General features: G+C 49.5%; 1 protein-coding gene and 1 non-coding gene across 7 annotated transcripts in view; both read right to left on the reverse strand.

Annotated features, from left to right (window-relative positions):
* The window catches only part of CTIF (cap binding complex dependent translation initiation factor), a 322,760-nt gene that overhangs the window by 270,445 nt on the left and 27,807 nt on the right, over positions 1-24,508 (reverse strand). The gene's annotated exons all lie outside the window — the stretch shown is intronic.
* LOC120361734 (small nucleolar RNA SNORA15) lies at positions 14,793-14,927 on the reverse strand. Its single transcript, XR_005577867.1, has one exon. It is a non-coding gene; the product is annotated as a small nucleolar RNA SNORA15 (small nucleolar RNA).

Here is a 24,508-nt window from a genome sequence, read left to right on the forward strand (position 1 = left end):
GGTACCACATCAGGGGGCAGCCTATCCACAGCCAGCCGGGGACCCCCAAGATGGTGTAGTGGGAAGACTGCCTTAGAAGAGTTGGGGTAATCATACTTAGTGAGCCCGTCGGACTGCCTCCTGAGCAGATCTGAACTACAGAACATGAGATGGGTCAGCCAGTCTCCATGGGTAAGGGAGATGGAGATGGATCAGTCACCAGACAGGAGCTGAGACATGCTAGGAGCATCTTCCTGTACTTCCCAGGTTGGTTTGAAAGTAGCTCTCCCTGGCCTTCACTTGCTGAGAGAACAGGACTCAGGGGCTTCCTCCATTTCTGAGATCTGCCTGTTTCAGTCCCTACGCACCTGACGACAGGCCCTGTCATGCTGTGTCTGGCTGACTCCAGCTCTCACTCCATGGCTGTATCCAGGTTCCTCCAGGAGATGACTGCTATTCATACTATGGAGTAAATGACTAACATGGTAAGGGGGTAGGGTGGGCGGTAGGGGGGTGGCAGAAACCAGTGGAACCTGGGAAGTGGCACAAAAGAGGGGCAGGAATGGATGTCTGTCTTTTCCCAATCTGACTGCTCCCAGGGGTGTCGTCACCCTCTTCTGGTCTCTGGTGAAGGTGGTCCCTGGAGGGGTCCCGCCCTGATAACGACCTGGCTTCCTGGGCATCATGGTTCTGGGGAAAGGCAAAGGACTTGATGTCCAGAAGCCCAAATCCAGTGACTCTGCCATTAGCTAACTGTGTGACTTCGGGCAAGTCACCGCTCTGGGCCACTCCGGTCTCCCTCTCTGCAGAAAGGGGGCACTGGACTATTCCACTCTGAGGCCCTGTTCAGTTCTGATCCTTCCAATTCTGAGGTGTCTGTTCACTTCCTTCCCTGCCCCCTTTCCCACAGGTTTCCTGGTTGACGTACAGACAGGGTCAGGCCCAGCAAGGCCCACGCCCCTTGGGCCCCAGCTGCTGCACTGCACAGCAGGTCCCACTGTCCTGGCTCTGGCTCAGGCCCAGTGCTCTGCCCTTTCTGGCATCCAGTGTGGCCTCAGAGCAGCAGCTGCGGCCAAATTCCAGACTAAATATGGAGCCCCAGAGCCAGGCTTCTGCCCCATGAGGCTCGGGTCCTAAACTTCCACGGCTATGGACTTGCATACCACCGCTCCCCACACCCCCGAAATGCTGATCCACAAACTCTGCACATGGGCAAAGGCCAGACACAGGTCAGGAGGGCCAGAGCAACAATGAACTTCCAGAGCAATCAGAAAAACAGCAGCATAAGGCGCTCGCCTGTAAAGGAAAGCAGGGGCAGACCTACCAGCTCAACACAGCAGAGAAGGACGCACAACCAGATGTCCCAGAGCACGGACAAGCTTAGTTTCCGAAGGCGGAAATGACAAAAAGTGAGAGAATAAAAGTGATGCTTCTGTGAGGTGGCTCTGTCCTACCCGAGGCTGAAATATGTAACCTTACTTGGAAATACGGCCCAGGGTACCTGAGTCCTCCCTCTCCCCACTGCCCCACACAGAGAAGCATCCCAGACTAGCAAAATGTTTATTAATGTCTTACAAACACAGTACAGGTCTCACAAACACAATGCTGAGAGCTTTCAACCTCGAAGGCCAGCTGAAGCCACCCTCGAGGTGAACCAGTGTGAACCACGTCTCACAGTCCCTTTGTAGCACCACAAAACAGGCAACATCGACCACAACACATGGGCTCAGCTGTGTCCTCCCTCCTAAAAGGCACTTTGGAGGCTCACTGCAACCTCTGACTCCCAGGTTCAAACAATTCTCCTGCCTCAGCCTCCTAAGTAGCTGGGATTACAGGCATGTACCACCATGTCCGGCTAATTTTGTATTTTTAGTAGAGATGGGGTTTCTCCATGTTGGCTAGGCTGATCTTGAACTCCTGACCTCAGGTGATCCACCCACCTCCCAAAGTGCTGGGACTACAGGCGTGAGCCACCGCGTCTGGCCGGGAGAGCTATTTTCTTTTTATAACCCTAATTCCTGGGAAATGTGAATGTGGCTTTCTCTGGAAATAGGCCCTTCACAGATGTAAACATGTTAGGATGGGGTTATACTGGAGCCCTAATCCAGGGACTGAAGTCCTCATAAGAAGAGGGAAATTTGGATACAGACACATATGGGAAGAGCACGTGTGAAGACGGAGGCAGGCAGGGGATGGGCGCAGCCCTGCATCTGCCAGCCCTGGCATGCGGGGGACTGCTGGGAGCTGCCTAGAGCCAGGAGAAAACCTGGAACAGACTCCCCCTGGCGGCCCTCAGACAGAACAGCCCTGCAGGTACCTTGATAATGAACTTCCAGCCTCCAGGACTAAGAGAATGAGTTTCTGCTGTAGGAAGCCCCCCAGGTTGTGATAATTTGTGACAACAGTCCTGGGAAACTCATACACGCAGGCATGACAGTCCCTGCCACAAACCTCCAACGACGTGACCCACCACTTGCCCCCTTCTGGGGCCTTGGTTTTCTTAAAAAGCTGGGCAGGCCGGGCGCGGTGGCTCAAGCCTGTAATCCCAGATCTTTGGGAGGCCGAGGCGGGTGGATCACGAGGTTGAGAGATCGAGACCATCCCAGTCAACATGGTGAAACCCCGTCTCTACTAAAAATACTAAAAATTAGCTGGGCATGGTGGCACGTGCCTGTAATCCCAGCTACTCAGGAGGCTGAGGCAGGAGAATTGCCTGAACCCAGGAGGCGGAGGTTGCGGTGAGCCGAGATTGCGCCATTGCACTCCAGCCTGAGTAACGAGAGTGAAACTCCATCTCAAAAAGAAAAAAAAAAAAAAGCTAGGCAGAATTGCCCTTTCCAGCTCTGACATGCAGTGCAGCCCGAGGGTCTTGGATCTACTAAACCTCTGGAGGATTATGGGAGATGGCAGAGGTTGCGGTGAGCCAAGATGGAGCTACTGCACGCCAGCCTGGACGACAGAGCAAGTCTCCATCTCAAAAAAAAAAAAAAAAAAAAAAAAATGTCAAAAGCGTGGAGAGGAATGCAGATCTCCACTGCTGGAGAAACAAGTGTTTTTGGTCGGCTAATGGGAGTGAAAACATGTGAAACCTATCTTCTGCTAGGCAATTTGGCACAAGTATTTTAAAACTCATTAAATATATGTAGACTCTAGAAATAACCAAAATGCCTTTGACAATTCACTTACGAATATGTCTCTAAGAAAAGTGAGGGCAGAGGCCATTCTCCTCACACACCTCCGTAGCTCTCGGAATCAGCATTGCAATCATCACAGCGCACAGAAGGGAGAGTTCGCCCAAAGGGAAAACATTTGCAGGTTATTTTTTAAACTCAGCTATAAAGTGTATGAAATTGAGGCAGGAAAACAAAGCATTAAAAAGGAACCCGTGTGAAGCAGAAAGGGAGGTGCATCTGTGAGCAGCAAGTGTTCTCAGCAGCTGGGTTGACAGCTTAAAGCAGGCGTCCCCAAACTACGGCCCACGGGCCGCAGGCGGCCCCCTGAGGCCATTTATCCAGCCCCACGCCGCACTTTAGGAAGGGGCACCTCTTTCATTGGTGGTCAGTGAGAGAAGCACAGCATGTGGCGGCCCTCCAATGGTCTGAGGGACAGTGAACTGGCCCCCTGTGTAAAAAGTCTGGGGACACCTGGCTTAAAGGCTCAGACCCGATTCGGTCCCTGGGAGGTGGGAACAGTGGTCAGTGCGCCTTCATGAAGTCCCAGAGAGCCTCTTCAGGCTGGAGTAGATTGCAGTGCTTGGATGCTTCGGGCCCTTGCAGGGATGGGATGAAAATGCCAAGGGTCCCTGTCCACAGCTTAATGTCTTAAAAACGTAGATTCTTCAAAGAGTGCTGGAGGATAGGCCACCTGCTAAATCTGCAGGGGAACGGTACTGCCATCCTTGCCAGCAGGTCGTCCTCGGGGTGTGGATGGTGTGGGTGTCCAGGCTGTATTCCCAGGCCCCTTCTCAATCACACAGAAGGCCATGGGATCCTCTGAGTGGCTTCAGCAATGAATGCCACGCATGGGCACTTCTCAAACTCTCCTTAAGGCTAGGACCAAGGCAAGACTGCTACCCTTGGGGATCCAGAGGTAGGGTTACGAGAAGCCCGCTTTCATTCGGGCGCGGTGGCTCATGCCTGTAATCCCAGCATTTGGGGAGGCTGAGGTGGGCAGATTACGAGGTCAGGAGTTCGAGACCAGCCTGACCAATATGGTGAAACCCCATCTCTACTACAAATACCAAAATTAGCTGGACATGGTGGCGCATGCCCGTAATCCCAGCTACTCGGGAGGCTGAGGCAGATGAATTGTTTGAACCCTGGAGGCGGAGGTTGCAGTGAGCCGAGATTGCTGCACTGCACTCCAGCCTGGGTGACAGAGTGAGACTCCATCTCAAGATTGAAAAAAAAAAAGAGACAGAAGCCCACTTCCTAAAAGGTGAATGTTTCATCAATATCCAAATGCGTTTTGCATTCTGCTCTCTATGCATCCCTATATTTCAACATAAAAATAGATTTTCTTGCACGATCTTCAAATGGTGGTAACACTCCAAGAAGATGCACCATTTTACCCTGCAGCTTGGGCTGCCCTGGCATGTGACAGTGCTCTGGGTTGGAGAAACGTGGCTACACATCATTCCCACTGCTCCTCTACCCCTGCCCTATCTGCAGGCCCCACCCCTCCAAGGAATATCACAGAGAACACAAAGACACATGCATGGAACAAACAGAAGTGATCTCTGTCCCCCAAGGCCTCTGTCCTTTCAGAACAACTGGTGGCCTTCTGGGACAGTGGATATCACCTTTGTTTGGATCTGGGCAATGATTATATGGGTATAAACATTTGTCAAAATCCCTCAGGCTGTATACCTAAGGTTAATGCATTTTACTGTATGTGAATTACGCTTCAGTAAAGTACCGATAATACTAAGATGGGACAAAACACTGATGACTACAGGAAGCACAGTCTGTAAACAAAATGGCACAGAGCCAGGTTCCTGGCCTTGGAGATCATCAGAGATGGGGGAGCTTGGCGAGAACTGGGTTCAGCATGGTGGGGAGACAGTCAGAGGAGGCCTGCACTGAGCATCACAAGAGCCAAACTCAGGTCTCCTCTCCAGCTCGGGATGGGCCTGGACAAGTCACTGAACCTCTCTGGGCTTCTGTTTCCTTGCCTATAAATGGGTTAGATCTGTGGTATGCAACTGGAGAGCTTAGGAACAATGCAGGTTCTTGGACTCTGTCCTAGCTCCTACATCACACACAATGTGAGTTTGGGGTACGGAAATCTGTGTTTTGTAAGATAAGCTCCTGGGTGATGGCAATGTTCGGGGTCCAGGACCAGTGTTTGGGAACTGGACGATGTGCTTATAAAGGTCCTGACCTCTAGTAGTAACCACATCCTGGATTCTTGTGCAAAGAACAACAACATATGACTAAGAGGATGGTGTAAAGGAATAAGACAATCAGAGCTGGGTGACACAGAAAGGCTTCCTATCTTATACTATCTCCAATCAGAAGCCTCAATCTAGACCATAAATCTCAAAGGGTGATCATATACAGTCGTGCAGCTTGTGTACTGCTCAAAGATATCCGTCCTGGAGAGCAAGTGAGGGCCAAGAGCCAGCTGGGTGGGAAGAGGGGAGGCAGGTGCTGCTTGCTTCAAAATTCATCCACCAAGATAAGAGATGCCTATTTCTGATCCTCATAAAGGTACAGTAAGAGTTACAGAGGCCCTGTCTGAAAAAAGACAAGAACCATAAACACGTTCCTGTTCTTTCTACAAAGCATGTGTTTTCTGCCCTGTCTCCCCAAACACAAGAAAAGTAAGTGACTTAATATTCAAGGCACTTCCTCCCCTGCCTCTTTCCATCATTCCCCAACTTCATCCCTGGATGCTTGTCACCTGCTTTCCCCAGACGTGACAATGTCTTCTGTCCATCCATGCTCGGGTCAGGGCCACCTGCCCAGCTTCCCTCTTGGTGGTGGTGGTGTCTCCTACAAGCCCTCGTGGTGGATCAATCCTCCCTCCCTGCTCACGTACCCAGCATGGAGGACACAGTAGTGAACAAGACAGGCATGATGCAGGCCCTTGTGGATCTGACGATCTTGGTAGAAGATGATTAAAATGCTAATTACGGCTGGGCGTGGTGGCTCAAGCCTGTAATCCCAGCACTTTGGGAGGCCAAGGCGGGTGGATCACGAGGTCAAGAGATCGAGACCATCCTGGTCAACATGGTGAAACCCCGTCTCTACTAAAAATACAAAAAATTAGCTGGGCATGGTGGCACGTGCCTGTAATCCCAGCTACTCAGGAGGCTGAGGCAGGAGAATTGCCTGAACCCAGGAGGCGGAGGTTGCGGTGAGCCGTCCAGCCTGGGTAACAAGAGCGAAACTCCATCTCAAAAAAAACAAACAAACAAACAAACAAAAAACGCTAATTACAACAAAGCGTGAGTGAGGAGAGTGTGTAGCAGGAGGGCACACTGTCTGTTAATTACAAACCGAGATCGGTGCCCTCTAAAAATAGTCCGACTCCCTTCCCCGCCAAGCTCCAAATCTAAGAATAATGCGACCTGAACTCAAAGCTCTCCTGGGTTTGGTATCACTCTCGTCTTCCTGATGCTTAAATACTTCACACTCTAAGAAAATTAAGATAACAGGGCATTCATTAACATTTTCTGCAGCATCTAATTCCAGGGACTGTGAATTCCTTTCCCCGGGTCTGCCTCCTTGTCCTTCCCCAAGGGTGCCTGGGGAGGCCTAAGGCTCTCAGGGATAGAGCACTGTTGGCCCCACCCAGCCAGGGCCAGGAGATCTCCCCAGGGCCAGGTCATATGGGGGTGGGGGCCACACCAGCTGGGGCTGTTCTCACGTCCCATCCAGTCCAATGGCCCACCTGGCCCCCTAAAGGCCAGCAGTTCCCATCTGGGCACTCCCCCTCACCTTTCTCCCTCTCCTCCACCACAGAAGACATGGGGCAGAGAGGTGAGGCATGCCCTGGGCATACTGGAAGTGCTGACCCTCAGCTGCCCATCTCGATATGGCATGGTGGAAGTGATTCTGCAGCGCTTGCCTGCTCTGCTGAGGAAGGGGGAAGAGGGCCCAAGAGTATGGGGTCTGGAGCCATGAGGCTGGCGTTTCAGTCCAGGCTCTGCCCCTCACCAGATGCGTCACTTCAGGCAATTGCTGAAGTCTCTATGCCTCAGTTTCCTTATCTGTAAGACAGGCCAACCCTGCAGGATGGTTCTAAGGACTGAACAAACTAGAGGCTGTCGAACGTGGAGTAGTGCAGAGTGACAGCTCCAGCCCTGTTACTACCACCACCGCCAGTACCACAAGCACCCTGCCACCTGGCACCACCCTACCCTGTGCTGGCAGGGAGGCCAGGAAGGTCACAGCCACCCCTGGGCCCGTCCCTGAGGCAGGAGGGCATGACCCAGTGGCAGAAGAGGCGTCACTTGCATGAGGCCCCCAGAGAACCACACAGAATCAACCCCATTCCCAGGTGCCTCCTTTACCCTCAGAAGCCCGTAGTTAGGCCCTGAGGGGCCTTCTGTGGAAATGTCTCTCCCTCTCCCCTTCCTTTCTGATCCGATGGGTATGTCCACGACCTCCCTGCCCTGCCCCATGGAAGCCAGCTCCTCATGCCTCCTGCCCCCTGCCGCTTTGCTCAGCCTCTACTCTTGGGCCCTGGACCCTTCCTCTGATGCTGCCAGCTGTCTCGCTCAAGTCTTGCTATGCTTCCTCACTGGCCAGGGGTTGAGTGCAACACCACACACTCAAGGTACCCGGCCTCCCACACCCCACCCCGCCTCCCACTTCCTGGAACCCACGGCCCCTCAGACAACAAATTGCACAGGAGGCCCCTCAGGGAGAGTACAGTGACATCCTCCCCCTCCAGCGAGGGTCCCTCTCCACCCAACTCCAAACCCACCACCCTTCAGGGTCTGCTCATCCTCTCTGGACACAAGGTCTGCCCCGCTTTGCCCCATGAGACCTCCCCTTCCCCTGAAAGCCCCCAGCACTTATTTCCAACCCACTCCCTTTCCCCCTTCATCACACTTTTCCTTGTGGAGAGCTTTAACTCCTTCCTGTCCCTCCCCGCCTCGCCATGACCGGAACTAACACCTCCCGGGTGCCAGGTGTATACCCAGGGCTTACTAAGGTCTTATGGGATGGATGCCCACACTAGCTCTCCAGTCCTGTACAGGGAGCAAAAAGAAGGAAATGAGGCGGAGGGGGTCACTAGCTGCCTGTCCCCAGGAGCACACTGGACGGGGTGGTGGGCGGACCCTCTTCCTGGACATCTTTAATATCTTTACCCACAGAGAAAGCGCTCACGCTCTCCTGGCCCGGTGGCTCTTCCTCTCTCTCCCCTCAGAGGAAGTACAGTGGTTAGAGCAGTGCCAGAAAGAGACTGCAGGGACACAGCATGAAGAGGAGAACCTGCCAACCCCACTCAGGCACGGGCTGCGGGAAGAAAGCTCTTCGGGGGAAGAAACCCCTTGGAACCCAGAGATAAGATGAGGGCAGAGCCAAAACACAGCCTGAAAACCTAAGAGGGTGGCAAGAATTATTTTTGAAAGTACAAGGAGCAAAGTCTAATTTTCGACACAGGACAGATAAGTTACACAATTCATGCTGAAATGCGGTAGGTCTCAGGAATTTACAAAAAAAAAAAAAAAAAAAAAAATCTAGCTCAGTCATCAGCCCCTGTATTTGCAAAAATGGTATTTGCTGTCTCACTTTCTCTCACTGTGAAATGGAAAATCTATAAAAAGGGATATTAGAGAGCTGATGCTGGATGATGCTGAAGAAAGACTGTGTATGGCATTGCACTGCTAAGCGGAGAGAAGGCGGCCCAGGCAGTGGTGCAGACGGATATCGTCTCTGGAAAGCAATATAGGCTAAAGTGGTGTCAGCTGGGCGGGGCTGCGATGCCTCCAGCCAGTGGATTAGTTGATATCCAACCCCCCTCCCCTTTGAACCCACATCCTGCCAGGCCTCCCAGGGGCCTTGTCCTCCACTGAGGTTCAGATCAGAACTCTAATCCTTGAGGTGGGGAGTGGACGTCGAGACCAGGCTGCAGGGCAGGGGAACCGAAATCCCAAGAAAGAATTCCTCGGGATGGATGAGAGGAGGAGCCCGGCACACTGGGACAGGCAGGACTGAGCACCCAGAAAGATGGCGGTCCGGTAAACACGGGAATGACAGTCCCAGTTCAGAGGGCCCTGAACAGTGGGCCACAGTCAAAAACCCTGCTTTCTAAGTAGTAGTGTGGTACTCCCACGAATGGCTCAGGGGACCCTATGGTGTCCAGGTTGAGCTCAACTTCAGGATGTGTAGAAAACAACTGATATGAGGTGTGATGGAAGTGAAGGTGCCAAGGATGTCACCACTGAAGGTGCGTGGTTGGCACAGGGTCCCTCAGAGAGAGAATGTCTCCGTAGCCTCCACCTCCATTCTTCAGTACAAGATTCTAATGAGCAGTATCTAGACAGAGGTATCCTGGAATGCAGGCAGGGGCCTCGAGGCCACACTCTACCTCTGCTCTAACTCTTGTTCGCTGACTGGGGATGTGTCATTGACCTCCTGAGGAGACTCACCCACTAAAAAGACTCCAGTGCCAATGACCCTCGCCAAGCACTCTACCAGTGACTGCAGCCACAGTAACCGTGGACTCTGGCTTTCTGGTAAATTGGCTCCTACTTGGATGGGCAGCTAACCTGAGCCTCTAACAACATGCAAACCTGTAGCAGAACTCTGACGTAGCTGGCAGACAGGGACCGAGCAACCAGCTCTCTTATTTCTCAATAGATGAATGGGTGGACAGACTAACTGATGGATGGATGAATGGATGGATAGATGGATGGATAAATGGATGGATGGATGGATGGATAGATGGATAGATGGATGGATGGATGGATGGGAAACCACCTGAGTGGATCACTTGTCAGTCAGAGAGTCAGAGACATCATAGTTCCTTCATTTAATTATTCAACTAGTGAACACTTTTTGTATGAATGGATGAGGGTCTCCGAGAGAGTCATGCCTGGGAAAGTTTACATCTGATTTGGGAGTCAGAAATACAGGCATGAAAAAATATACATATATACTCATGTGGGGATTTTTGGTCACATGGAGCTCCTCCTTCATACCCTTCTCCTGAAGCAGATGAATGCTCACATCCAGAGAGACGAATAAAGACACGACGAGACCTGAGTATGCCGAGAGCCATCTGAGAAAGGGACCCTGGGAGTTAGGGCTAAGGTTCTGGGCTGGCAATGCAGGCCTTCCTAGAGCAGCAGGGATGCCTAGTACTTTGAAGCAGGCTAGCAGGGGTGTGTGTTTGGTGGTGGGGTGGGGGTGGGGGGCGGTGGGGGGAGGAAAAGGAAAGAACTAAGTTATTTTTTAGTAGGAAAGAGGCATGTAAGAAAAACAAAAGGCAATTCAATTCAATGGAAAAAAACATTTTCAACAAATGGTGCTGGGACAACTGAGTATCTACGTGTAAAAGAATAAAGCTGGCCAGGCATGGTGGCTCATGCCTGTCATCCCAGCACTTTGGGAAGGCGGGGCAGGCGGGTCACTTGAGGTCAGGGGTTTGAAACCAGCCTGGCCAACATGGAGAAACCCCATCTCTACTAAAAATACAAAAATTAGCTGGGCATGGTGGCATGCACTGTAGTCCCAGCTACTCATGAGACTCAGGCGGGAGAATCACTTGAATTCAGGAGAATCATTTGAACCTGGGAGGTGAAGGTTGCAGTGAGCAGTGAGCTGAGACCACACTACCGCACTCCAGCCTGGACTACGGAGCAAGACCTCATCTCAACTAATAATAAGCTATGAATGTACCACTGCATTCCAGCCTGGGTGACAGAGAGAGACGCTGTCTCTAAAACAAAACAAAACAATGAAGCTGAACCTCTAGCTCACAACATATTCCAAAATTAACTCAAGTTGCACCATATACCTAAATATAAAAGCATTTTACAATTATGAACCTCTTAGAAGAAACCATCAAAATAAATTGTTGTGACCTTGGAATAGGCAACAATTTCTTAGATATGACACCAAAGCACATCAGTGAAAGAGTAAGTAAAGGAGATAAATTGCACTTCACCAAAACTAAAAACATTTATGCTTCAAAGTAAATCGTCAAGTGAAAAGACAATCCATGGAATGGGAGAAAATATTTGCAAATCTGATAAGGGTCTAGTATTTAGAGTATATAAAAAACTCCTACAGCTCAACAATAAAAAGACAAATAACTGAACTAAAAGTGGGGCAAACAATTTGATAGACATTTTTCCAAAGATGAACACTTGGATGAACATCTAAACCTGAGCTTTTAACACTAAAAAGCACATGAAAAGATGTTTAGTGTCATTCGTCGTCAGGGAAATGCAAATCAAAACCACAAGGAGATACCACTTCACACCCACTAGGATGACTATAACCAAAAAGACATAATAACAAGTGCTGGTGAGGATGTGGAGAAACTGGAACCCTCAAGCATTGCTGATGGGATTGTAAAGATTGAAATACAATCTGGCAGTTCTTCAAAGGGTTAAGTATAGAGTCACTGTACAACCCAGCAATTCCACTCCTAGGTATATACCCAAGAGAATTAGAAACATACATCCACACAAAAACTTGTACTTGCACATTCAAAGCAGCATTATTCATAAGAACCAACATATGGAAACAACCCCCAAAGCTCCATCCATTGATAAAGGAATAAATAAAATGTAGAATAACCACCTAATGGAACATTACTCAGCAATAAAAAAAATGAAGAGCTGATACACACTAGAACATGGGTGAACCTTGAAACTATTATGCTAAGTGAAAGAAACCAGTTACAAAAGAGCACATGTTATATAACTCCATGTATATAATGTCCAGAATAGACAAATCTATAGAGAAAGTGCATACGTGGTTGCCTAGGGTGGAGGAAGCTGGGGAAAATGGGAGTGATGCTGATGGATAACGGGAGGTAAGGGAACGTCCCGGGGTTAGACAGTGATGAGGGCTGCACATCATCATGAATATATTAAAAGCCATCCACTTTAGGCTGGACATGGTGGCTCATGCCTGTCATCCCAGCACTTTGGGAGGCCCAAATGGCCAGATCACTTGAGCCCAGGAGTTCAAGGCCAGACTGGGCAACATGGCGAAACCCTGTCTCTACAAAAACTACGAAGAAGTTAGCCAGGCATGGTGGTGTGTGCCTGTGGTACCAGCTACTCATGAGGCTGAGGCAGGAGGATTGTTTCATCCCAGAGGGTCGAGGCTGCAGTGAGCAATGACGACGCCACTGTACTCCAGCCTGGGCCACAAAGCGAGACTCTCAAAAAAACCCAAACCAATAAGTGAAAGAAACAAGAGAACGACAACAACAACAAAACAAAACAAAACAAAAAAAACCCCACTTCAAAAGGGCAAATGTTATGTTACATGATTTTTTTTTAAAATCTCAAAAAATAAAGCTTTTCTCTAAAAAAGGTACTAGAGAAAGAACTGGAGATAAGGGTCACGCAGGGGCTGTGGTGCTATCCTTCAGTGTCCTGGCCAAAGACAAAACGTGGCAGAAGGGAAGTCCATGTGTGAGAGAAGCCGGGAAGGAACAGTGCGTCTCAGCAGCGGGACCCTACACGCCATCTCTGCGTTAAATCTCTTAGAGTGAAACAGTAGGGCCAACAACAAAAATATTTTCTTCCGGACACGGCTTTTGACACCACCTGCCTTAAAAACCTAAATACAGTTGCTACCACCTGGTCCCGAGGCAGAAACACAGGTTAGATTCCAACCTAACCTGTGTTAGATGCCCCGCTTCAGGCAATGAGGCATCTGTCTAGAGCCACCACTTCTGTCTGCGACGTTCTCCTCAGGTCTGCAACCTCAGGCCCCAGCTCCCCCAGGCCAGCCTGTGACGCTGAGTCAGTATCACACCCTGACACCAGGGCTCTGGGCAGACCCTGTCCCCACAGATCATCCCAAGGGAATGGAGGTCACCACGTGCAGTATTAAGTACTCTCACAGGACATATTCCACATAAGCAGCTCTCAAAAATTTAAGAATAATTAACAATTTCGCTCTTGAATGTTCTCTCCTTAGTGCAGAAACCCAGAAAGCAAACCAAAACCACACAAAAGACAAGTCCTGAAGCGTCAAAACAAGTTAATGGAGCAGAATAGGGAATTCTGTCTAAGTAGGAGAATTTTAAAGGTGCATTTGGGCAGACCAAACTCTCCCTGCGCCCTTTTGTTCTCTGCTTTCTTTGTATCACACTCAGATCCTATACTCGGGGCACCATGGAACGTTGTTTCATTTGGTTTTAGGAGAGACTTAGTGTCAGCGATTAAACGGTTACGCCCGGCTGGCACAGCGAATCTGGAAAAAGAACCTCCGTTCAGAGGTGGCTTCTCTCAGCTTATTTCTGCTGTTTGTGTTGGCTGAAGCCGAAAACCGCATAGAAAGAGGACACTCAACGTGAACAGAGTGGCAAGTGGGACCCAGGGTGAGGGCGGCGCCTAGATGGGCAGATGGCAAGGTCCTCAGATGAACCAAAAGGCCTTCTCAAGAAAGGACTTTCCCGGTACCAGTGCCCTACCTCCCTTTCCCAGCTACCACAAATGCTTCTATCTCTTCGGCTTTGCAGTGGCAACAGCCAGGCCAGAGGAAAGGGGACCACATCATGCGACATTTGAGTGTTCCTCCCTTGGGTCAGCAGCTGGCCTGGGCAAAGCCCAAAAGGCCACACATTTGATATTCCAAAGGTCGACCCCGCCCCAGGCAGCCTTGGTGCCAGTGACCACATACCCCCAAAACACAAGCCCGCTCCTCCGCACCTCTCAGGCCAGGGCAAGGGAGCACGCCTGGGTGCACTGTACGCAGGCGCTGCCGCTGCCTCAGGTCCGGCAGGGACGATCCACAAGCCCTCATTGTTCTTCGGCAGCTCTCTGAGGCCGATTGTTCCACACTGCACGCTTCTGCGGCACAGGCCCTGCCTGGCATGTGTGGGTCTCCACAAATGTTTGTGGTTGGCTCCCCAGGGGGAAAAGCAAGAGCTGGAGTCAGCAAAGCACTCTCGTTGACTAAGCCTTCCTCCAGGCAAAAGCCCTTACTTCACCGGTTTACCTTGGAGACAGAAGGCTGCACAGAGTGGCCGCTGTTCTGTGTTTACTGTGGATAACTAGGGCGTGGGGCTGCGGCCACAACCCAGCACACGCATGTATGTGCACAAAGCAGCCTTCATCAAAACGCATTCGGGGCCGGGAGCCTTTAGGATGGTCCTGGTATGAGCCTGAGGGCAGAGACCCTCCCAGGAGAGCAAAGCTGCATCTCCACAGACCTTCCTTCCATCCCCTCTCGGGGGGAGGGAGCCTCTCGGCGGGGGCGCATGGGTAAATGAAGCCTGCACTGGGGGTCACAGGGTCGGAGGTCCTCACACCACACCTCCTCTGTTCCACTCACAGGGCACTGCTGCAATCCAACTGTGCCAGCTGTAAACCCCCGGAGGCCAAAGAAAAGCGAAAATTAATCTAATTAAAGTCGACAGTGTTCATAGTAAGGAAAATTCTGGTATTTTGCCAAGAGTCTCTGTCCCCAGCAAGCTTTGTGGGAAAAGGGCATGGGGTCTGCAGCCCAGTGGGTCGAAGCTGGAGTTCTGGCTCTGTCACTCGGCCGTGTCGCCATTGGACAGCTGTTGGGGGGTGGGCAAAGCATCACCTACCTTACAGGACCATTTTGAGAGTACATGAGAAAAGATGTAAAAGGTGTAAAGCTCCTGGTGAATTTTTTTTTATTTGTATTCACCTTTAATAATGATATGCTATCAAAACCCTTAGCATACCATCTGTCATTCTCAAGGGAAGACTGCTTTTGCATGGTGTCTGGCTGTGTAAACTACTGAGAAAGGAACACAGTATTCAGCCATGTCTGCCCCTGGTGAATTTTAAACCCTCAACAACAGTGGCTGGACTCAAGCCCTACCTGCTGACCTGACAATGGCCTGCTTGACCACTTCAAGAGGAGGAGCCAGGACCTTTTCCCTGTACCCTGGATCCTGTTCCCGGGAATCCTGGCAGAGGCGGGACTCCTTGTGTCTCGAAGTGGGAGTTCCAAGGAGCAAACTTCCAAAAACCTGGCCATACCCAGCTCCCAACACCTGTCATCACTAGCTACTCTATTTCATTGGGCCCTCCAAGCAGCCCCCTGAGGTAGGCATGTGACTGGCCAGTATTTCTCTTCTCCCCATTTTAAAGATTCAGAGAGGGAGTGAGCCTTGGGCCAGGTCACACAGGAAGTCATCTACCTCAAGAGCTGAGTCTCTGACAGTCCAGGCCTGTGTCTAATGAAAGAGCAAACACTGATCGAGTATCCCACATTTCACACCACACTCCAAGGGGACGAGACAGTCGCCACACTTCCCAGTGTGCGGCTGGATGCTCAGAAACGTAGCGCAAGTGACATGATGCCCACTCCAGGCACAGAAGCTTTTGCTTTTCTGTTCTGAGGGAAGCCAGTCACCATGCAATAAAGCCAACAACTCTGAACCCATCATGTTAAAAGGAGGCCCAAGCTCACCACATACAGACACCATGCAGAGAAGAAGGGAGGGTCCCAAGTGGCCCTGGTCTGATTCACAAGGAACAGAGATGCCCTGACCTTTCCCCAGCCCACCCTCCACCCCCCAAACTCCCACCCAAAATGCAGACCTGCAAGCAAATAATAAAAAGATGGTTGTTTTAAGACAGATTTTGTTTCCTTTTTTAATGCAATATTATGCAGTATTTTTTATGCACAGGATAATACAGGCTATGGAGAAAAATAAAACAAAGAAGGCAGAAAACTAGGGGAGAGAAAGAGCAAATTTAAACAGGGTACTCAGGGAATTATTTAAGCCCATTCACCCCAGTGCCACTTGGAAAGAAAAATGAATTAATCCCCGAGCAGGTGCAACTCCAAGCATTTGTCTCAACTGAAGAGTGGCAGGAACAGAGCCCCTCCGTCTTCAGAGTGACAGCAGGAAGCTGCGCTGGTAGGAAGGAGGAGGAAGACAGTTTCAGGGAAGAAGAGGTGAAGGGAGGTCTCGCTGAGAGGAGGTGAGAGCTGGCACGCTGACCGCAAATCAGACCTGAGGGCGCCCGATGACACCAGACTCTACTTCCTGGAAGGTAACCTGTATGGCTAAGCCCTGCTAGGGATGCCACCCCCTTCCCCTGGGTAATGACACCAGCCACCAGGGGTGTCAGAGGGCCCAGGACATCACCTGAGACAGAGGCATCCAGAAGCATATCGAGCAGGGTGTCCTTAAAACTTGTGCTGTCACAGGGCAGCATGCCGCCTTCCCATCCTGCACAGTGAAGGCACGCTGCGAATAGCCTGGGTGGGTGGCTGGATATGGATGGCCCTTGCCTGCTGACCTGACCTAACCACATCGTTTCTCAAGCCCTGCCCTACAGCCATGTGTCAACCTGGAGCTTCTGTCACAGAAACCTGCCTTCATTAACTCCCCATCATCTAATTAGGGGGACTCTAAAGTGGGGTACCTGAGATATCACTGGGTCATAGAAAATATTAGCATGCTTACTTTTTGTATCTCATCATGTTAAATTTCTTGATTGGTATGTTTTAAAAATGTACATACTACATATTAGTGCAACACTACACACGCATAAAAATAAATAGACAATGAGCCAAGCGCCCACATTTGTCTTTTCCTGCTAAGTAAGCCATTTGGAAGCCCGCTGGCCTGGGTCACATGGAGGACACGGGGCCAGGCAGGTGACTGGAATAAATGGGAAGGGGAGGTCATGCCTACCAGGCTCTGCATGCAATGTTTTAAAGCTGCTCTCACCCCAGCAGGTCTGTGGGTGGGGCCAGAACTGGCTGGAGGCTGCCCTTTTGCGACTTTGGGCCCTGAAATGAAGCCCAAATGCCACTTAGTGCAGTTCCAGGGCAGCCTTCCTGACCCAGACACAAGGGCTCTTGCCCTTAAAGACTGCGTCAGTCACATGCTGGCTGCCTCTAAGAGGATGGCTCACTTCCTTCACTGGCCTTTGCACAGCCAGGTCTCTGAGCTGAAAATGTCAATCACCTTTCTTTTTGTTTTTTTTTTTAAGGCAGGGTCTTGCTCTGTTGTCCAGTCTGGAGTACGGTGGCATGATCCTGGCTCACTGCAACCTCAACCTCCTGGGCTCAATTGATCCTCCCACCTCAGTCTCCTGAGTAACTAGGACTACAGGCACACACTAATGGTAATGGCCTGGCTAAGTTTTGCATTTTTTGAAGAGGGGATTGCGTGTTGACCAAGCTGGTCTTGAACTCCTGGGCTCAAGCAATCCACCCGCGTCAGCTTCCCAAGTGCTGGGATTACAAGCATGAGCCGCTGCATCCAGCTTCCAATCACTCTTCTTTATCTACCTCATCAACACCTCTTCTTCTGGGGCCAGCTCAAATTTCTCCTCCAGGACGACACATACCCCGCATATGAAGCAGCTTTAACTCCCATGGGGTTTACATATGAATGTTGTACTAGACTAACCCAGGCTAGATCCTGCTTCCAGCACCTACTAGCTGTGCAATCTTGGATAAGTTAATTTACCTCTCTGAGCCTCAGTTTCCTCAGTTATAAAATGAGAGGACTCATCTTGACCTCCAATAGCCACACAGGTGACCCAGGCTCCTCTCCTCTGCATGCCATGGTCTTTTTACCCTCGTCCTTCCTGGCTCTGTGATGGTTAATTCTATGTGTTGACTTGGTGAGGCAATGGTGCCCAGCTGCTTGGTCAACCGCTCATCTAGATGTTGCTTTGAAGGCAGTTTTCAGATGTGATTAACATTTATAATCACTTGATTTTAAGGAAAGCAGAGTAGAATCTGTAATGTTGGTGGGCCTCCTCCAAACAGTTGAAGGTCACATGAGCAAAGACGGAGGTTTCAAGAAGGAAGAGGAAGGAAGAAAGAAGGAGGAGGGGCCTGTAATTCCAGCTCTTTGGGAGGCCAAGGTGGGTAGATCACGCAGTCAAGAGTTCGAGACTGGCCTGGCCAACATAGTGAAACCCTGTCTCTACTAAAAATACAAAAATTAGCAGGGCATGGTGGTGCGCGCCTGTAGTCCCAGCTACTTGGGATGCTAGGGCAGGATAATCGCTTGGACCTGGGAGGTGGAGGTTGTGGTGAGCCCGGATCGTGCCACTGTACTCCAACCCGGGCTACAAGAGCAGTCTTGGGGGGGAAAAAGAAGAAGAAAGGAGGAGGAAAAGGAGAAGGAGAAGATAGAAAGAATTCTGGCGTAAGACTACAACATCAAAATTCTGCCTGAGTTTCTAGTCTGCTGCCTTGCAGATTTTGGATTCGAGACTGCAATATCAACTTTTACTTGAATTTCCAGGCTGCCAGCCTGCCCTACAGATCTCAGACTTGCCAGCTCCCACAATCACATGAGCCAATTTCTCCAAATCTCTTTCTGTCTCTCTCTCATGGTTCTGTTTCTCTGGAGATCCTGACTAATTCAGGCTCCCTGAGGCCAGGAGCCAAGAGTGATTTGCCTTTGACCACACAATACATGGTGTCCAAACAAAAGACTGGAAGCCACCCAAACATCCAGAAATAGGGGATGGGTGAATGAAGGGTGGTATAACCATACTATAGAATATTATATTCCTGGAAAAAAAAGAAAGAGGATCACTGCATGCTGGTATGGAGAATACTGACAGAATATCCTCTTAGATGAAAAAAGCAAGGTACAAAATAACTTTTCAGAATGGCATCTTTGATGTCAGAAAGGAGAAATAAGAATATATTCCTCATCATGCATGAACAAACACTGAAAGAAGAAACAAAATATTATTAAAAGTGCTACCTATTGGGGTTATGTTTTTTAAAAAAAACAGTTCTCTTTTAACTAATATATACTGGATTATTTTTGAGTAAAATAATAAGATGTCAACAATTTTCTCAGATCATCCATGGGCAGGGAGAGGGCAGCAGAAAGGTATCAAGCTTGGCTGTGTGGCAGCAGCGAGCAAGCTGAGTGACAGATACACAATGGCTCGTTAAACCAGTCTGTCTACTTTTACAGCTGTTGGAAATTTTCAATAACTAAATGCTTTAAAAAAACAAAAACAAAACAAAACAAGAACACCCCACCAGATGCGGTGGCTCACGTCTGTAATCCCAGCACTTTTTGAGGCTGAAGCAGACAGAGTATGAGGTCAGGAGTTCGAGACCAGCCTGGCCAACCTGGTGAAACCCCATCTCTACTAAAAATACACAAATTAGCCAGGCTGGGTGGTGCATGCCTGTAGTCCCAGCTACTTGGGAGGCTGAGGCAGAAGAATTGCTTGAACCCAGGAGGTGGAGGTTGCAGTGAGCCAAGATTGTGCCACTGCACTCCAGCCTGGGCAACAGAGTAAGATTCCATCTTGAAGAAAAAAGAAACCAAAAACCCAAACTGTTACCTTCAGGAGGGCATAACGCAAGACGGAAGGAAGGGGTTAGGTGGGGACAGGGTGGAAACAATACTTCCATACTTTGCAGATCGTACCTTTAATTATGAAACTGAAATCCATGTAACACGAAATTAACTATTTTAGGCATTTTAAACTGTGTGATCCACGGGCATTTAGTCCATTCACATTGTTGTGCAGCTACCACCTCTATCTAGCTCGAGAACATTTTTATCACACAGAAAGAAAACCCTGGGACAAGGTCTGTTTCCCTCATCTCCACACGTGTGGCCTTCTCACTCTGGTCACCATACCTCCAGGGACTCTCCCCAGCCCCATCCCTCATCTCCCTCCACCCTCCTAAAGTCTGGGTCCCTATAACCTGAGTCACCCCTACCCTCTGCACTCACCCCCAGGCCTCTGATGTAACGTTCCTTCTGCCTCACGCACTCCTCTCCCACTTCTTGGCCACAGTAACTCCCCGTGACTTTTGATTTTGTCCTCAACTCAATCTACACTTCCCCAAGAAACCTGTCCCGACTCCCCAGGCTGGCCAGGCACCACCGCCTCCCCACTCCTCCAGGGACTCTCCAGCCTCCAGTGATTCTCTTTTCCTGGCAGCCTCAGTGTGTGTGGATGTCTATCTCCTGTGCTAGCCTGTACATCCCTCCAGGGCAGGGACTAAGTCTTCCATGCTAGAAGGCTCTCTCTGGCCAGAGGGACTGTTAGTGCCCTCAATATACAGCACAGTTCCTGACATGCAGTAGGTTCTTTATAAGTATGGATGATGGAAGGCCAGGACTCAGAATCTGACACCCAAACAGCAACTGGCTTTATTAAAGCCCTGTTTTCTCAGTCCCAGATGACAAGAGTCCTTCCTCCCAATCACTGTTGGCTTTTACCCTCTGAGAATCATGATCCGCTTCTCCGCAAATGGACCAGCCTTATGTGTGCCTTCCTGGTTACACACATTTCTCCCCATTCAGCCTCTCCACAGCTCTAGGGGTGAGTATTGTTTACCTCGTCTTGCAAGGGGTTTGGATCTCTGCTCTTCCACTCACAGGGAGGACTGGAAGTAAGTCGACCAACGTGGCCATGCGTTTGCAGCTCTGGTGAGGGAAGGGAAATGTCTGCAGGTTGAAACTGCTAACAGGAAGCTTGGACAAAAGTCGCTATTCATTTGTCTGTGTCTGCCTGTCCCTCACTGAGGAGACCAATGTCACTGACCCTAGAAGGACAAGGTTAGATTGCTGCTGGAATACATTGAAGCCAATGCTGTGCCCTAGGCTGGCAGGAGGGGCAGGCCAGTCCCAAGCAGGGGGCCAGGGGCTGGTGCCGACACCCCCAGGACTGGTCTCATCCCTGTGCACACTGCCCTACAGCAAAGGCGCTGGGAACCAAGTTGAAGTGCCTCCGCTGCTTTAACCATCAACCTCTGTGAACCAAACCAGTCTTTGGAGGAGGAGCATTTAGCAAAATTTTAATTACAAGTTATCTCTCCTGCTTTTAATGGCTGGGCTCCGCAAATGCAGTACTTTAATCACATGGTATTAAATCAAATCACTTTTCAAGTATACTGGTGAGGCTAGATATTTAAAGGAACCCTGTTATGAAATCTTTTTATAAAGCAAGTTAATTGAAATTTTTTGAAATCCAAGGTGTTTTTTTTTTTTTATCATTTATGAATTTCTTGAAGTAAATCTAATCTAAGTTTGCTGGGCGCACCAAATCACTCTCTGATCTTCGTTCACCTTGTCGTCTTTCTCAGTGGGGCTCCACCTCCCCCAGATCAAGTCTATGACAGCTCACTGGAATTTTCTAATTCTCTTTTGCTCCAGCAGAGTGCTTTTCTGCTCAAAACTGTGCACACTGTGGAAATTCTGAAGAAATGTGTTACAGGCTGAACTGTGAACTCACCAAATTCATATGTTGAAGCCCTAACCCTCAGTACTTCAGAACGTGACTACATCTGGAGAAAAGAACTTTAGAGTGGTAATTAAGGTGAAACGAGGTCATATCCGTGGGCCCTAATCCAGTATGAAGGGTGTTCTTATAAGAAGAGGAGGCTGGAACACAGACATGGCCAGAGGAAAGATCACGTGAGGACACTGCAAGAAGGTGACCATCAGCAGGCCAAGGAGAGGCCTCGGAAGAGAGCAACTGATCTGGTTTGGCTGTGTCCCCACCCAAATCTCATTTTACATTATAGCTCCCGTAATCCCCACTTGTCATGGGAGGTAATTAAATCATGGGGGTGGTCTTTTCCTGTGCTGTTCTTGTGACAGTGAAGAAGTCCCATGAGATCTGATGGTTTCATAAAGAGCAGTTCTCTTGCACAAGATCTCTTGCCTGCCACCATGTAAGACATGCCTTTGCTCCTCCTTTCCCTTCTGCCATGATTTTCAGGTCTCCCCAGCCATGTGGAACTGTGAGTCCATTAAATCTCTTTGTTTTTATAAATTGCCTGGTCTCAAGTATTTCTTCATAGCAGTATGAAAATGGATGATTACACCACCCCTTGATCTTGGATGTCCAACTTCCAGAATTATGAGAAAATAAATGTCCAGTGTTTAAGCCCTATAGTCTGTGGGATTTTGTCATGGCAGCCCAGGCACACTAATACAGAAGGAGAGCCTGTCAGGGTCCTGTCTTACCAACTAGCTGTGTGACCTTGGGCAGGGGGCACAGCTATTCAGCTCAGATACCCCATGTTTCCCCACCTCATGGGGCTGCTGTGAGGATTAAATGCAAATGGCAGGCGTCAATGCTTGTGAGCTCACTGACCATCCTCCCAGGTCCTCTGGTGTTTGGACAATGGCATCCACCCACAGGAACATGAGATTTCTCCCCCACTTCTCGCTGTCTCCTAGGTACAGGATGCCAACGTGAGAAGGGGATCCTGACACCAACAGCCTAGGTTTTTCTTGAATTAACACTTTCGTTTTTTTTTTTTTTCCCTAAAGCGTTGTCACGTATATTTTTAAAGTTAAGACTCACCAAAAAAATCTGTGAAATAGGATTTGAAATCTTATTTTCATTTTGTAGATGAGGTGAACTGAGGCTCAGAAAGTGTGATTGATTTATTCACAACGCCATGGCTTGCCGGGCAGGACTCTGCTTCTCTAGAGCTGCACTCAGCTGTTCTCTCCAGCATCACTTGCTGCGCCTGCCCTCCCAGTTTGCTCCACCTCACTGACACTCTAAGTACCACCAGCACCCGGGTACTGCTCTGCTGCAAAACCTTCCATGGCTGGCAGCTGCAGAGCGTGTCAAGCCCCCACTGACCTCCACTGTCCCCTGCCCTCCAACCTCTAGCCCCTCATTGCCAACTCCACTGTGACAGATCAGTCACTCTATCCCATCAGCACAAGCCATGCTCCCCTGTTACTAACACCCTGAGAACACCTTCCCCACTTCTTTCTGATTAGCATGGAGCCACTTCCTCCAGGAAGCCTTCTCAGACTGCTCTCACTAAATTCTTTCCATAGTGATCTCAGGCTCTGCTACAGAAAGTGGCTCTCAATGGACTTGCCCTTGTTTTATTTGCAAGTTACTTGACCATCATAGTCCCCAGGGCAAGGACAACATCTTTCCACAGGTACCATGTACTAGGGCAGCAAGAAAATACTCAATGACATTTGCTGCTCTATTAGAAGACCAGTCAAGTATAAGTTACCTCCTCTTTATAATAAACATGTTCCAGTATGGCTATTTATAAGCTCAACTTTTTAAACAGAATATTGTTCTCCACTGACTTCTGCCACATCCTGAGGGTGCTGGACATTAACCCCGCCGTTCCTGCCTCTCTGTCACAATGCCTACGTGAACTCCAGGAGTTACTATCTAAAGATTCCAGGGATCTCTCTTTAAAGAAAGACTTCTGCTCTCATAAGGCTAGACTATGAGGGCAAGATTTATTGTCTCTTTTGTTCACCTGCTATATCCCCAACTCCTAGAAAAAAAGCCTGGTATGTTAGTTGCTGCTGAAAAACATCTGGGGAATAAATAAGACTATTAACCCTTTGACTATTAGCTTCATAGAATTTTTTTTTTTTTTTAATTTAATGATTGAGGCCAGGCACTGTGGCTCATGCCTGTAATTCCAGCACACTGGGAGGCCAAGGCAGGCAGATCACCTGAGGTCAGGAGTTCAAGACCAGCCTGGCCAACACGGTGAAATCCGTCTCTACTAAAAAGACAAAACTTAGCTGGGCGTGATGGCAGGTGCCTATATTCCCAACTACTTTAGAGGCTGAGGCGGGAGAAACACTGGAACCCGGGAGGCAGAGATTGCAGTGAGCCCAGATCGTACCACTACACTCCCACCTAAGGGACAGAGCAAGAGTCTATTTCAAAAAACAAAACAAAACAAAACAAAACAAAACAAAACAAAACAAAAGCATTAAATTTAAATTTAGTGACTGAATGAAAATCCAAATCTATATTGTGCCAGACAGGCTGAGCTGAGCTGGAGGGCCCTGGCTGTGGGGTATTGCAAGTCATGTAGGAGTGCCCAGGAAGTGCTGTCATTTAGACATGACTCAGCATTCTTTACCCCTTCCAAAGACCCCGCTCATGTTATCCACCCAGAGCTATGTCCAAAGGAGTTTCCACAGCCTTTACAAAGCCATCCCTTCTGCCCCTGAGACAAAACTTATGAGGCTAGGTGCAGTGGCTCATGCCTGTAATCCCAGCACTGTGGATCACAAGGTCAGAAGATCAAGACCAGCCTGGCCAACATGGTGAAACCCCGTCTCTACTAAAAATACAAAAATTAGCCGAGTGTGGTGGCATGTGCCTGTAGTCCCCGCTACTAGGGAGGCCGAGGCAGAAAAATTGCTTGAACCCGGGAGGAGGAGGATGCAGTGAGCTGAGATGGCGCCACTGCACTCAAGCCTGGGTGACAGAGTGAGACTCCATCTCAAAAAAAAGGAAGGAATCAAAAAAGGGAACTCCCACCCCAAAGGCAGTGGACACTGTCTCAGCTGTCATCTCTGCAACCAGGATCAAATAAGACAGCTGCTCAGAGCTTGGGAGGGATGTCGGCACCAAGCTGTGGTTGAGCCA

Source organism: Saimiri boliviensis, chromosome 13, assembly GCF_048565385.1.
Source record: "Saimiri boliviensis isolate mSaiBol1 chromosome 13, mSaiBol1.pri, whole genome shotgun sequence".
Taxonomy (NCBI): domain Eukaryota; kingdom Metazoa; phylum Chordata; class Mammalia; order Primates; family Cebidae; genus Saimiri; species Saimiri boliviensis.